The sequence below is a fragment of the Grammomys surdaster genome, unplaced genomic scaffold, assembly GCF_004785775.1.
Source record: "Grammomys surdaster isolate TR1022 unplaced genomic scaffold, NIH_TR_1.0 125974, whole genome shotgun sequence".
Classification (NCBI taxonomy): Eukaryota; Metazoa; Chordata; class Mammalia; order Rodentia; family Muridae; genus Grammomys; species Grammomys surdaster.
Genome location: NW_021620791.1, coordinates 498,160 through 509,735, shown reverse-complemented (window position 1 = coordinate 509,735; position 11,576 = coordinate 498,160). Strand labels below are relative to the sequence as shown.

The 11,576-nt window shown below is 42.6% G+C and overlaps 1 protein-coding gene across 1 annotated transcript in view; it reads left to right on the top strand.

The window, feature by feature from the left end:
• The first annotated feature begins 3,813 nt into the window (after window positions 1–3,813).
• The window catches only part of Zhx1 (zinc fingers and homeoboxes 1), a 27,429-nt gene continuing 19,666 nt past the window's right edge, over window positions 3,814–11,576 (top strand). Inside the window, exons 1-2 of the mRNA XM_028753886.1 lie at window positions 3,814–4,160; window positions 11,028–11,138. The gene's annotated coding sequence lies outside the window, so the exon portion shown is untranslated. The remainder of the gene's footprint in view (window positions 4,161–11,027; window positions 11,139–11,576) is intronic.

The window sequence follows — 11,576 nt, the reverse complement described above, 5'->3', positions numbered from 1 at the left end:
AAAGAGTGGAGGAGAGGAGGTGACACCCAGAGTAGATGTCCCCTTTTCAAAAGAGAAGGGGAAGGTAGACTAGGGGGAAGGACTTGCATGAGGGGAAGAGAGGAAGGGCTGATATTGGGTTGTAAATTAAGTGAATAAATATATTAAAATTATCAGTTGGCTAAGAAAGGAGATTTGATACCATATTAAGTGATGTGGAGTGGTTTCTTTCTTCTTTTTCTTGTTGTCATGTGTATTATTATAATGTTTTTTTTAAAGATGTATTTGTTTTATGTATATATGAGTACACTGTAACTATCTTCAGACACACCAGAAGAGGGCATCGGATCCCATTATAAATGGTTGTGAGTCACCATGTGGTTTCGGGGAATTGAACTCAGGACCTCTGGAAGAGCCAGTGCTCTTAACCACTGAGCTATCTCTCTAGCTCTGTAATGCTTTTTTGAAGCCAGGGGTAGTACACATTTAATCTAGCCCTCAGAAGACAGAAGCGGCTGGATCTCTGTGAGCTCAAGGCCAGCCTGGTTTACATAGTAAGTTCCAGGACAGCTGAGCTACATAGTGAGACCCTGTCTCAAAAAAAAGTGTTCTTACACACACACACACACACACACACACACACACACACACACACACTGCTGTTTTGTTTTCCAGTTTAGTTTTATTTAGTGTTGACATATGCACTACATTTTTTTTTTGGTAGAAATACATTTACACCCTAATAGGTGAACCAACCTAGGTGGCACCACGATTCAGTTATAAAGCCTACCAATGTGTTACTCCTCAATTCCATATGCAGAAGTCAGATTTTCTAGTCCTGGGTTCCCAGCTTTGCTTCTGTACTAGAGAAAGGGAGGAGAGGAGGAGTGGCAAGGGCGTGCTTACAGCCATCAGGACCACAGTGCTTATTTCTCCAGCCGTTACTATACGTTTATTATTTACATGGAACATGCAGTCAGAGGAACAGGAAAGGACTTGTCCTAAAGCTGTTTTTGAAAGCTTGTTTGTGGGAACAACATTTAGAATGATCAGATCATCTTTTGTTGTTGTTGTTGTTGTTTACCTTCTGAACTAACCATTAGAGAATTATGGGACCCTTCCATTAGGGCAAAATTCCCAAGTTTCCCAACTGTAGTCAAATGCTTAAATGTCTTTTTGGTCTGTTTTACGGTATCATGTTTTAAAAACTGCTTCCCCCACCACGAAGTGTAGAAAGAAGAAAAAGAACAACAGAGGGACGTGTCTACAAACAGAGCAGCTGAAAGTCTTCCTCAGACCAGGCTGGGGTTTACCACTTTTTATTCCAAGTGCTTCATTTCCTCCCAACACGCTCTTCAGTGTTCCAAAGGTAGGGTGGGCTCTGAAGAGCAAAGGGGCTATGCTTTTTAGAACCCTACTGAAGGACTTCTCATCTCTAGCAGTACTGAAGTTTTGTCATGCCCGTCTGTGGATGACAAGCAGCCAAGCTTGCGCATAAAATCTCTAGGCTTCTCGCTGTGCCAATCCGCGGTTAAAACTTACTTCTGGAGCTGCGCAGCTGTTAAAAATCAGTCATATTTACAATTTTTATAAATGAGTTTATTTTAATAGAAACAAGTTACCCTGTAAGTGTGGTCTCTAAACAGATTTATGTGGGCTGGCACAATCTGTTATGGGAAACATATATGCATATTGCTTAAGTCTGAAACATTTTTTTTTGTTGTTTCTTTCTCTCTCTCTCTCTTTTTTTTCAAGTGCTGTTAACAGTCTTGCTTTGTGCAAGGATGCCAGATAATTGGCAGCACTTCAGCCAGGGATACTGTTCCCAGCACTGTGCTATTGAAATTGTTTTCCTGGACAGAAATGCCCTGTGGGAGTGACCTTAAATTGGGAGACTTCTGGGCTGTTGGCTTTGGGGAATGAAGCAGGCTGGCTGCTTTAGAGAGAGAGGGGTAAGACTATAAACTGGTGCTATAAAAAGGAGGAATAAGAAAAGGAAAACACACATATACACACACACATACGGGGTGGGGGGAAGAGAGAGAGAGAGAGAGAGAGAGAGAGAGAGAGAGAGAGAGAGAGAAAGTCCATATGCCTCAGCCACTCCTGATTCGCCTTGATTTTCACTTTGATGTATTTTATGAGCATGTTTTTGCCTAGCATCTAGTCTGAAAGATCCTGGAAGACAGAACACAGCCTTCCGGATCCATGGCTTCCACATCTATGATTCAACCAACTGTGGATCAAAATGTTCAGGGAAAAAAATCATGTGTCTCTGCTGAACGAGTCAACTTTTGTTCTTGTCTCAGTATGCTAAATGGTTACAGTTTAGAAGCTCTTTGCCTGGCATCTATGTCATTCTAGCAGAGATGATGTAAACTCCATGGGGGCATGTGCACAGATTATATGCATATTCCACATCAGTTTACTTAAGGGACTTGAACGACGTTCGATTTAGGTATCATGGAGGGTTCCAGAACAATCTCTTTTCGATACCAGTGGACGACAAGATGGCCTTACTCAATTTTACATCTCCTTTAGTGTCCGGCATACGTAGTGCTCAAAAAGCAAATGGTTGAATGCGTGAACAAAAGATTGAATATCTGAATTCGAAATATTTTCTTTGTTCAGAGTTATATCCTAAACTGAGCTTCTCAGTGGACCTGGAACTGTCTCTGGGTAAGCATAAACTTGTGTGTGTGTGTTGCATTTTTCTCATGAGGAACAGGAGTATTTAAATACATTGTAGAGAATGCATTTTTTTTTTACTTTTACTGATGTTAGTACCACATTATAATCTACTTTCTATTTTTGTTATTAAAAATTATAGCGGTTTCTTAAATTATTTGTATAAGTAGTTCACATTCTGAATTTAGTTTCAAGGAGTTAGAGTGCTGTTAATTTTTGTTTTAAGAACAGGGCGAGAGTGGGACAGGGTTGAGTACCTCTGCTGGCGAGATCATTAAGCCTCAGCACACACAAGTTTTAGAATTTTAGGATGCAACTAAATACTGTACACGTCGGTTTCAGCAGCCAGGTCTTCCCTTCAAATAAATGCAGAGTGCAGATTTTCGGACTGGTGTGGCTTGGTGGAGCTCTGCTATCAAAACGCAAAGGGTCCATGACTGGGATGGGGGTGGGGACTAAACATCCAGGCGCCAAAGAGTTCTCTTCCGTCCGGAGCCGTGAATACACTGAACACTCTGAGTGGTTTCCTTTTGCCTTCGTTTTTATATTCATTGTTATGATGATGAGAGGGCGGAGGGGCAGAGATGGGGAAGACGATGAGGTCCTCAGCTGGCCGAGCTGCAGGGCTGGTGCCCACTGAGAGCTCGGCTTCAGCCAGTGGCTCTCAGGGGGAAGAGGGACTGCAGCAGGAGGCAGAGGCGGGAGGCTCCAAGTGGGGCCACCCTGAACTTTTCCTGTTTAAAGCTGGAACTACGGCTCCTGCTGGACTGGGCTAGATGAGGCGGAGCTGCAGCTGACAGGAGCGCGGGACTGTTGACAGCGGGTGGGGGCGCGGCTGGGATCCAGAGGAGCGCCTCCCAAGGAGGAGCGGAGAGAGACAGTGGGCGTGGCTTAGGGAGGGGCGGGCCTTAGGAGTCCAGCTCCAGGGGAGAAGGAGTTTCAGAGGACCCAGGCAGTGTCAATGGAAGAAAGGGACCCAGGTCGCGGCAGGCGGGCTCCAACTTCTGACGACTGCTGGCCGAGCCATCGCTTGAGCGGGGCGGAGCCTCGCAAGGCCGGAAGGAGGAGCTTCTCATGACGGGGCGTGGCTTCTGGTGACAGAGGCGTGGCCCCCTCCTGACAGGGGGCGTGACTCTTCCTGACAGAGGGCGGGGCGGCGCACACCTCCCGCAGCGCAGGGTTCCAGAGGAGCGGCCTGGGTCGCATCCCAGAGGAGCGGCGAAGTCCTCGAGTGGGGCGCCCGGCTGGCCCCGCCTCGGCTGGCTCCTCCTCGCGGCCCTTGTAGGTTCAGGCACCGGAGTCTCTCTCGCACCCCGGCCTGGCGTCTTGAAGCTTCTGCCGGGCCGCAGAGCTCCGTGGGCCCCCCGCGCGAGGGCCCTCCGAGTGGTTCCGGGGTTAGGGTTCACAGGTCAGAGTTGACTCCCTGAAAAGTGCAGTCGCTCTGAAATGCAAGATGGCGGCGGCGAGGCGCTGAGGCGAGGCGGCCCCTGCAGGTAGCTGCGCGAGCCGGCTGGGTATTGGGCCTCGCGGTTGCGGGGCTGCGGGTGGAACCCGAGCAGGAGCTCGTGGCGAGTGGGGAAGGCGAGAGGCGCGAGCCCTGGCGCAGCACGGGACGGGCCCCAGCGGGACAGAGAACACCCCCCACTCCCCGGGACCCAGCCCACGGCGCTGGGGCACGCAGCATCGGACCCGGAGGGACAGGGCCTGTCCCTCGGCGGGGCGGACAGAGTCGCAGCTCCCGGGTTCTCTCGGGGTGTTAAAGAGAGGACGGAGCTCTGGGCTGGGGGGTTTGGAGGGAAAGCCCTAATGCCATGGTTGGGAGAGCACTGAGTAACTTGGGGGTGCTGAGGGGATGGGGGGCCGGTCTCCCTGAGGGGAGGACGTCTCTGGGACAGCGGACCCTAACTACTGTGTGGGTCCTGGAGGAGATCTCCAGCGTTGGGCCTCTGGAGGCGTGGGGCCACCTCGTGGGGACGCGGCGCAGCCTCTCTGAAGAGTCAGTAAAGGATCTCCTGCTGGACTGTATGTAGTGCGCTGGCTTTGGAGTCGGAGCACATCATCAGGGAGGACTGACTCAGAGTTGCATCCATAAGAAGTATAGTGCGAAGTATATTTTGAGGAAGACCAGGATTTTAGGGGAGAAGTTAATTAAAGAGGATGGAAACACACTTGTCTCTTTCTACAGAGGTACAGGAGCTCGAGTACAGAGACTTGGGGGAGTGATGGACCAGAGGATTCTCCAAGCCTTGGGGCTTAAAGGGAACTGGCTAGGAAGAGGAGATAAAAAGGACTGGGGTCTGATGGCAGGAAAGCCGAGCCCTGACAGAAGCTCTTTCCTTGTGTATTTACACCGAAGTTCCAAGAGAGGGACTTAGAATTCTTTGTTTCGGTACTCCAAAGGTACCAGTAAGAAACGAAACAAACCGAAGAATAAGATTCTGTTTGCTATCCTTAGCTTAGGTATCAAGGCTCTGGGAAAAGCAATTGGAACACTGAATGTGGAGAAGAACCATAGATAAAGTAGGAATGCTTACAGTACTTTTCTGTCACCAACCTTCTCTAAATGACAAAACCAAAACAGAGAAGAGATAATATTTAGGAGGAAATTATAAGAAAGGCTGATTGAGAATTTGTGACGTGTTTAGGGTGAGATTCCATGAAACTTGAAGAAGCAGTTCTCTCGGAGGTTAATATGATGGCGAAGGAAAATCCGGAAGAACCACTCCTCCCCCAGGAAAATACTGTGTGTTGCGGGGTGCACAAGTGCACTTTTTTGTTTATGGTGCTGGTCACTGTATTTCAGAAGTCTTTGTCCTATTAAGCTTTAATTTGTATGCAGTAGTAATTACCTGTTTCTTTTCAACATGCCTTAAAAAAGTCATTATTTCAGACTGGTAATGGGGATTAATAAAAGTTTGTTCTAACAAGGCACATAGATTATTTCTAAAGAAGCAATTCTGAGTCCAGATTTTAGGTGAAGGAAAGGCTGGGTGCTGCCAGGGACAGTAGTTTGGTAACAGGGAATATAAGGAAAAAGACAGTCATGAATATTTTTATCTTAGTTTCTCTCTCCATCCTTCAAATATTTTAAAAGTATACAGACTAATTTAGGCAAAGTAAAATGCATAATCTTAGATTTTGTTTTGAATTTGAGTTTCAAAACATAGCCTAGGCTGGCCTTGAAGTCATGGCAGTCCTGCCTCTTCTTTGTCAGTGCTGGGATTACAAGTGTGTACCACCATCTCAATCTTAGATACTAATTTTTACATTTATTATTTCCTTGTGTTTATGTGCAGTTATGTGCACATCCTACTGCATGCATGTGGAGGTAGAGGACAACTTTCAGGAGTTGTTTCTCCACCCACTATATAGGTTCTGGGTATCAGACTCAGCTTGTCAGGCTTGGTGGTAGATGCTTTTACTGACTGAGCTAACTCACTGGCCCTTAGGCATTTTTTTAAATATAGAATTTACAGTATTTTATATATCAATGATTTTTTTTTTGGTAGAACTACCTCTTGATATGTTTCATTAGACTGCTTAGATTAAAATGAGAAAAAAAAAACCCCAAGAACCCTAGTACTTTGGTAACTTATGACAGTCCTGAGCCATTCCTATATTCTCAAAAGAGTTTAATGTTTGTTTGTTTGTTTGTTTTTTGAGACAGGGTTTCTCTGTAAGCCCGGGCTGTCCTGGAACTCACTCTGTAGACCAGGCTGGCCTCGAACTCAGAAATCCACCTGCTTCTGCCTCCCAAGTGCTGGAATCAAAGGCGTGCATCACCACTGCCCAGCTAAAAGAGCGTAATGTTTTTGGTAGAAATGTTTTAAAGGTACAGGTCAAGTATAACCAGCTTATGGCTCAGCATTTGGAACACTTCTTTAAATATGCGCTGTTCCTTGCTTTCCCCACAGTGCATATAGCTCTACTGTTATACCCAGTTCTGAACAGATTAGTCTGGCAAACCAGAGTGGCATACATAGATGCCAGATGGTTTGAAAATATGCTAAGGCTGAAAACATAAATGTGTCTGTGTGGAAGATGCTCATCGGTAGCTTCAGCTCCTGCACAGCTGAGCTTGCTTGGCTTGAGGGTAGGACAGGAAAGATATCACAGTGGTTTCACCTTTCATGATTCTTGTTTTTGCTGAAAAGGAGCAGAGCTTTGCTATTTTACTAACGTAGTCAATAGCATACGCATGGAGGCTTGTTTTGAAGAGTTTTGTTTTGTTTAATTCACACTCATATGGAAAAGTGGTGTGATGAAGTATTTTTTCTTTTATTGTCATGCACTCTTTTTTTGTGCCCCCCCCCCCATGTGGGAGCTGGGAACTGAACTCAGTACCTCTGGAAGAACAGCCAGTGCTCTTAACTGCTGAACCATCTCTCCAGACTCTACTGTCATACACTCTTTAAAAAAAGTTATAATATTGCTCTTGTTTGGGTGTTTTGTCTACATGTATGTCTGTACATCATGCTATGCAGTGCCCTCAGAGGGCAGAGAAGGTGATTAGATCCTCTGGAACTGGAGTTACAGGCAGATGTGAGCCTCCATGTGGGTGCTGAGAATTGAATCCCAGTTCTTCTGTCTTCTGGAAGGACAGCCAATGTTCTTAAGGAATGAGCCTGTCTCCAGATCTAGGTTATGTTCTTAAAAGATATTCAGCCTGGCAATGGTGGCACATGCATTTAGTCCCGGCTTTGGGGAGGCAGTGGCAGGTGAATTTCTGAGTTTAAGGCCAGCCTGGTTCGACAGAGTGAGTTCCATAATGGCCAGGGCTAATCTTGTCATTTTATATCATCAGTGTTCTTCAATGTATGTGCCATGAAGAGACATGCATACACACACAAAGATGTTTAACTTATATGTACCTTTGGTCTAAACAAGTACAATGCTACATTTTAGAAAACAAATATATATTGGCAATTTCAGAATGATATTTTTTCAAGGATGTCAGCTGAATAAATGTTTATGTGTGTTCTTAAGACCTAGCCTTGCTATGTAGCCCAGACTGGCCTGGAACTTTCAGTCCTCCTGCTTCTGTTTCCTGAGTACTATAATTACAGACACATGGCTAAGTTTGAATAATTTTTTTTTTGGAAAGGGTTTTATGTAGCCCAGGCTGGCTCAAGCTCTTTATGTAGCCAAGGAGGTCATTGAACTGCTCTTCCTAACCCCACCTGCTAAAAATTCTAGGGTTACAATTGTACACTGAGGGCCAGTTTATGTTGTGTTGGGAACTGAGTCCCCAAGGCTTTGCATTCTATGTGAGTCCTCTACTAACAATAACTCTGAAGAAATTATTTTTTACAATTTTTATTTTCAATTTTTAAATTTAGGATAAAAAAATTCATATCAGAGCTTACTTTTCAAAATACAGCAGCAATAGTAGCTATAAATGTATATTTCTTATTTAAAATAAAAGCTGTCAGGGCAGTAAGATGACTCCATGGATAAACACTTGCTGCTAAGCCTAACCACCCATTGGAAGACCAATTCTTCCTCATTACTGTAAGATTATTTGTGTCAAAGATTTGTTAATCCTGTGAAATACCTTTTACAATGTGTCATATTAATGATTCATTTTGAAGGTAACTCAGAGTATGTATGCGTATAGGGCTTGAATTATATTATTTGTCTACTGTTAAAGCCAACTTATATTAATATATCAGGATTATAATCAGGGAATTTGATTCTCAGAACCCACATGGTCTAAAGAAGGGGAGTGGACTCCCAAAAGTTGTCTTCTGCACCATGGCATGTGCCATCCTTCCAAATATATAAACAAATAAATAGTAAAATAATAGCTATCATTAATTTTAGGTGATGAATATTTCTTATATAATTTGAATCCCTCTTTTCCTCTTCCTAAATATGCATTTCTCCTTTTTGGTTGTCATGAAAGGACATAGGAAGCTTTGATATTTGTGATATTATGTCTTCCTACTATCCTAAATCTTTACTTTCATCTACAGCCCCCGCTTTTTTTTGTGAAAAAGAAGGTTGTTAAAACTTAACTGGGCATGGACTGTGTAGAGGCATTTAGGAGTAAAGGTTAACAAAACCAATTCTTCCTCATTATTGTAAGATTGTTTATGTCAAAGATTTGTTAATTCTGTGAAATACCCTTTACAATGTGTCATACATTAATGATTCATTTTGAAGGTAACTCAGAGTATGTATGCATATAGGGCTTGAATTATATTATTTGTCTACTGTTAAAGCCAACTTAATATATCAGGATTATAATCAGGGAATACAATGCACAGGTTGACTGTTACCCAAATCTTAAAAAATATTTACAATTTATTAGCATTCATGAAATTTTAAACAAAGACTTCCTTTGTTATATAATGTGACAGTAATATAAGTAAAATCCAAACAAAATTCATTATTCTGTTCTAACTAAGTACCAGAAAATAGCCTAAGAGCTATTTTCTTCTTCTCCCATTAACAAAGCACTGTCATTTGCTCCAGCCTGTAGATGAGGAGGCTGAGCACACAGGCAGCCACTGGTTTAAAACCAAGCAGGTAGTGAGCAGCAAAGCTGGGGTTTGAATCCAGCTTGTTGTAGAGCTCAGACTTTTAGGTCTTTATATTTACTGCCAGAACAGCTTGTTCTTTTTTATTATATAATGTACACGCTTGAGTTCTTTAATTTCTGAAATGTGCTCACTCTAAATTAAAAAAAAAAACTCTGAATTAGAAATGTCCTTAAGGAATCTCTGTATCGAAACTGGAATAGCATCAGACAAATGCGGTTTTCATTCAGAAGAATCAAAGAGCTCCTCTGGTGTGCCTCCATTGGTCTGTGCTTTCACGTGTCTTGGCAGCTCATCTCAGGAGAGTCATGTTCAGTAAAACATCTTACCCTTTCTGTGTGATTTAAGAATGAATTGCAATTGGTTACCAATTTCCTACTGTATTAATAATTCACTTTTGAAAATAACCTTCCTCTTTGGTAGCTGTTTCTTATTTTCTCTCCTTATCCATGTCCTGTAATGGATGCTAAGGAGAGGTTGAATGTGGAGATACTAGAAAACAGAACTGTGGAGTCAGTCCTAAGTGCAATGCTTCACTGTGTCTGCCAGTAAAGTGCTTTTCATGAAACTAGTGGAAGGTCTTGGCCTTAGCTTTTACTTAGAAGTTTTACTGGTGGATGTTTTAATATATTTACATTATTCTTAAGACTTTATAAGCTTGTATGTACTACTAGCAGGAATAAGAACATAAGGTATTTGGGAAAATAAAAGATGATTTTTCTGTTTCTCTGTGCTTTAGAGTATCTGTGATTTAAGAACAGCAACAAAAATATTTCCACCTTTGGGGCTAGAGAGATGCGAGTCAGTGGTTAGGAGCACTGCCTCCTCTTCCAAGAGGACTGGGGGTTCAATTCCCAGTACCTACATAGCATTCTACAACTGTCTGTAACTCCAAGAACTGACACCCTCACATAGACATACATACAGGCAAAACGCCAATGTAGATATAAATAAATAAGTGAAATATTTCCACTTTCAAAAGTACTGCTGTTATTTTAGTAAAAGAAGCAGTTGTAGTTTTTATTAACATTTTCCAGTGTATTAGGTACCCTTAGAAATATACCAAACATTTTAGACATTAGTTTGAATTTTCAGAGAATGATAAATTAAAAATTTTTGTGCGTATATGATAGGGTCTCTCACTATGGAACTCTAGATAGGCTGGAAATTGTTATGTAGACCTGGCTGCCCTTGGACTCATAGAGGTCTGACCGCCTCTCCTTCCCAAGTGCTGGGATTAAAGACATGCACTGCCATGAAGGGCAATTCTAATTTTTTGATTACACAATATTAATACTTGTGAAACCTTTAGCAGGTAGGGGCTATCTGGAGGAAGAGGGTCTCTGGGTTCTATATAGCCCAGCCAACCTGATGCTTTCTGGGTCCATGGATGTATGAGCATGTGTCTTCATATGTCTGTAGCCATGAACGCTGCCATGCCTTCACCATAAAACTGTGAGCCAAAATAAGTCCTTTTTCCTTTAAGCTGTTTCTGTCACAGAGTTTGTCACAATAGAATTTTGTAATTTTATGAAAAATAATATGTTACTGGATTGTTCTGTATAAGTAGATTTTTAAAGCACCTTTAAATTTTGTGTTTTCTATCAGTATTGCATTTGGTGTTTATATGTATGTATATGCATATATATACACATATACATATATATATGTATATGTGTATATATATATGTGTGTGTATACACACACACACACACACACACACACACACATATTTAAAAGCCAAGGCCTAAACTGTGGTAGTTAAAAAGTCTAAGTAATATCGAGAATAATAAGATAATAGTATATTTCTCTTTGTAGAAGACTGCTAGCTACTTTGGGACAATTTGCGATGATGGCCTGAGCCAAGTACCTCATTTGAAGGGATAACCTTCTGCTTTAAGGAACAGAATGCTGAAGAAGCTATGGCAGGTATGTGCTTCCTCATTCAAGGATGGTAAAGCCCCTGTACAGATGTACTCACTTAAGTGTCTATAATACTGAATTTGGTTAATGTTTTAAAAGCTGCCTGTACTCAAGATCCCAGGGTATCTAATGCCCCCTTCTTGCTTCTGTGAGCATCTTCACATATGCACATGCATACACACACATGTGCACAAGCACACACACACACAAACACATAATCTTTAAAAAAAAAGTGATTCTCTCTTCTTTTCTCTCTTTCTTTCTTTTTTTAAATTTTTTTTTTTTTTTAAATAGCAGCTGAGGACTGGAGAGATAGCTCACTAGTGGTTAAGAGCACTTACTACAGCTGGCGTGACAGCACAAGTCTTTAAATCCCAGCACTTGAGAGGCAGAGGCAGGTGTATCTCTGTGAATTGGAGGCTAGCCTGGTTTACACAGTGAGTT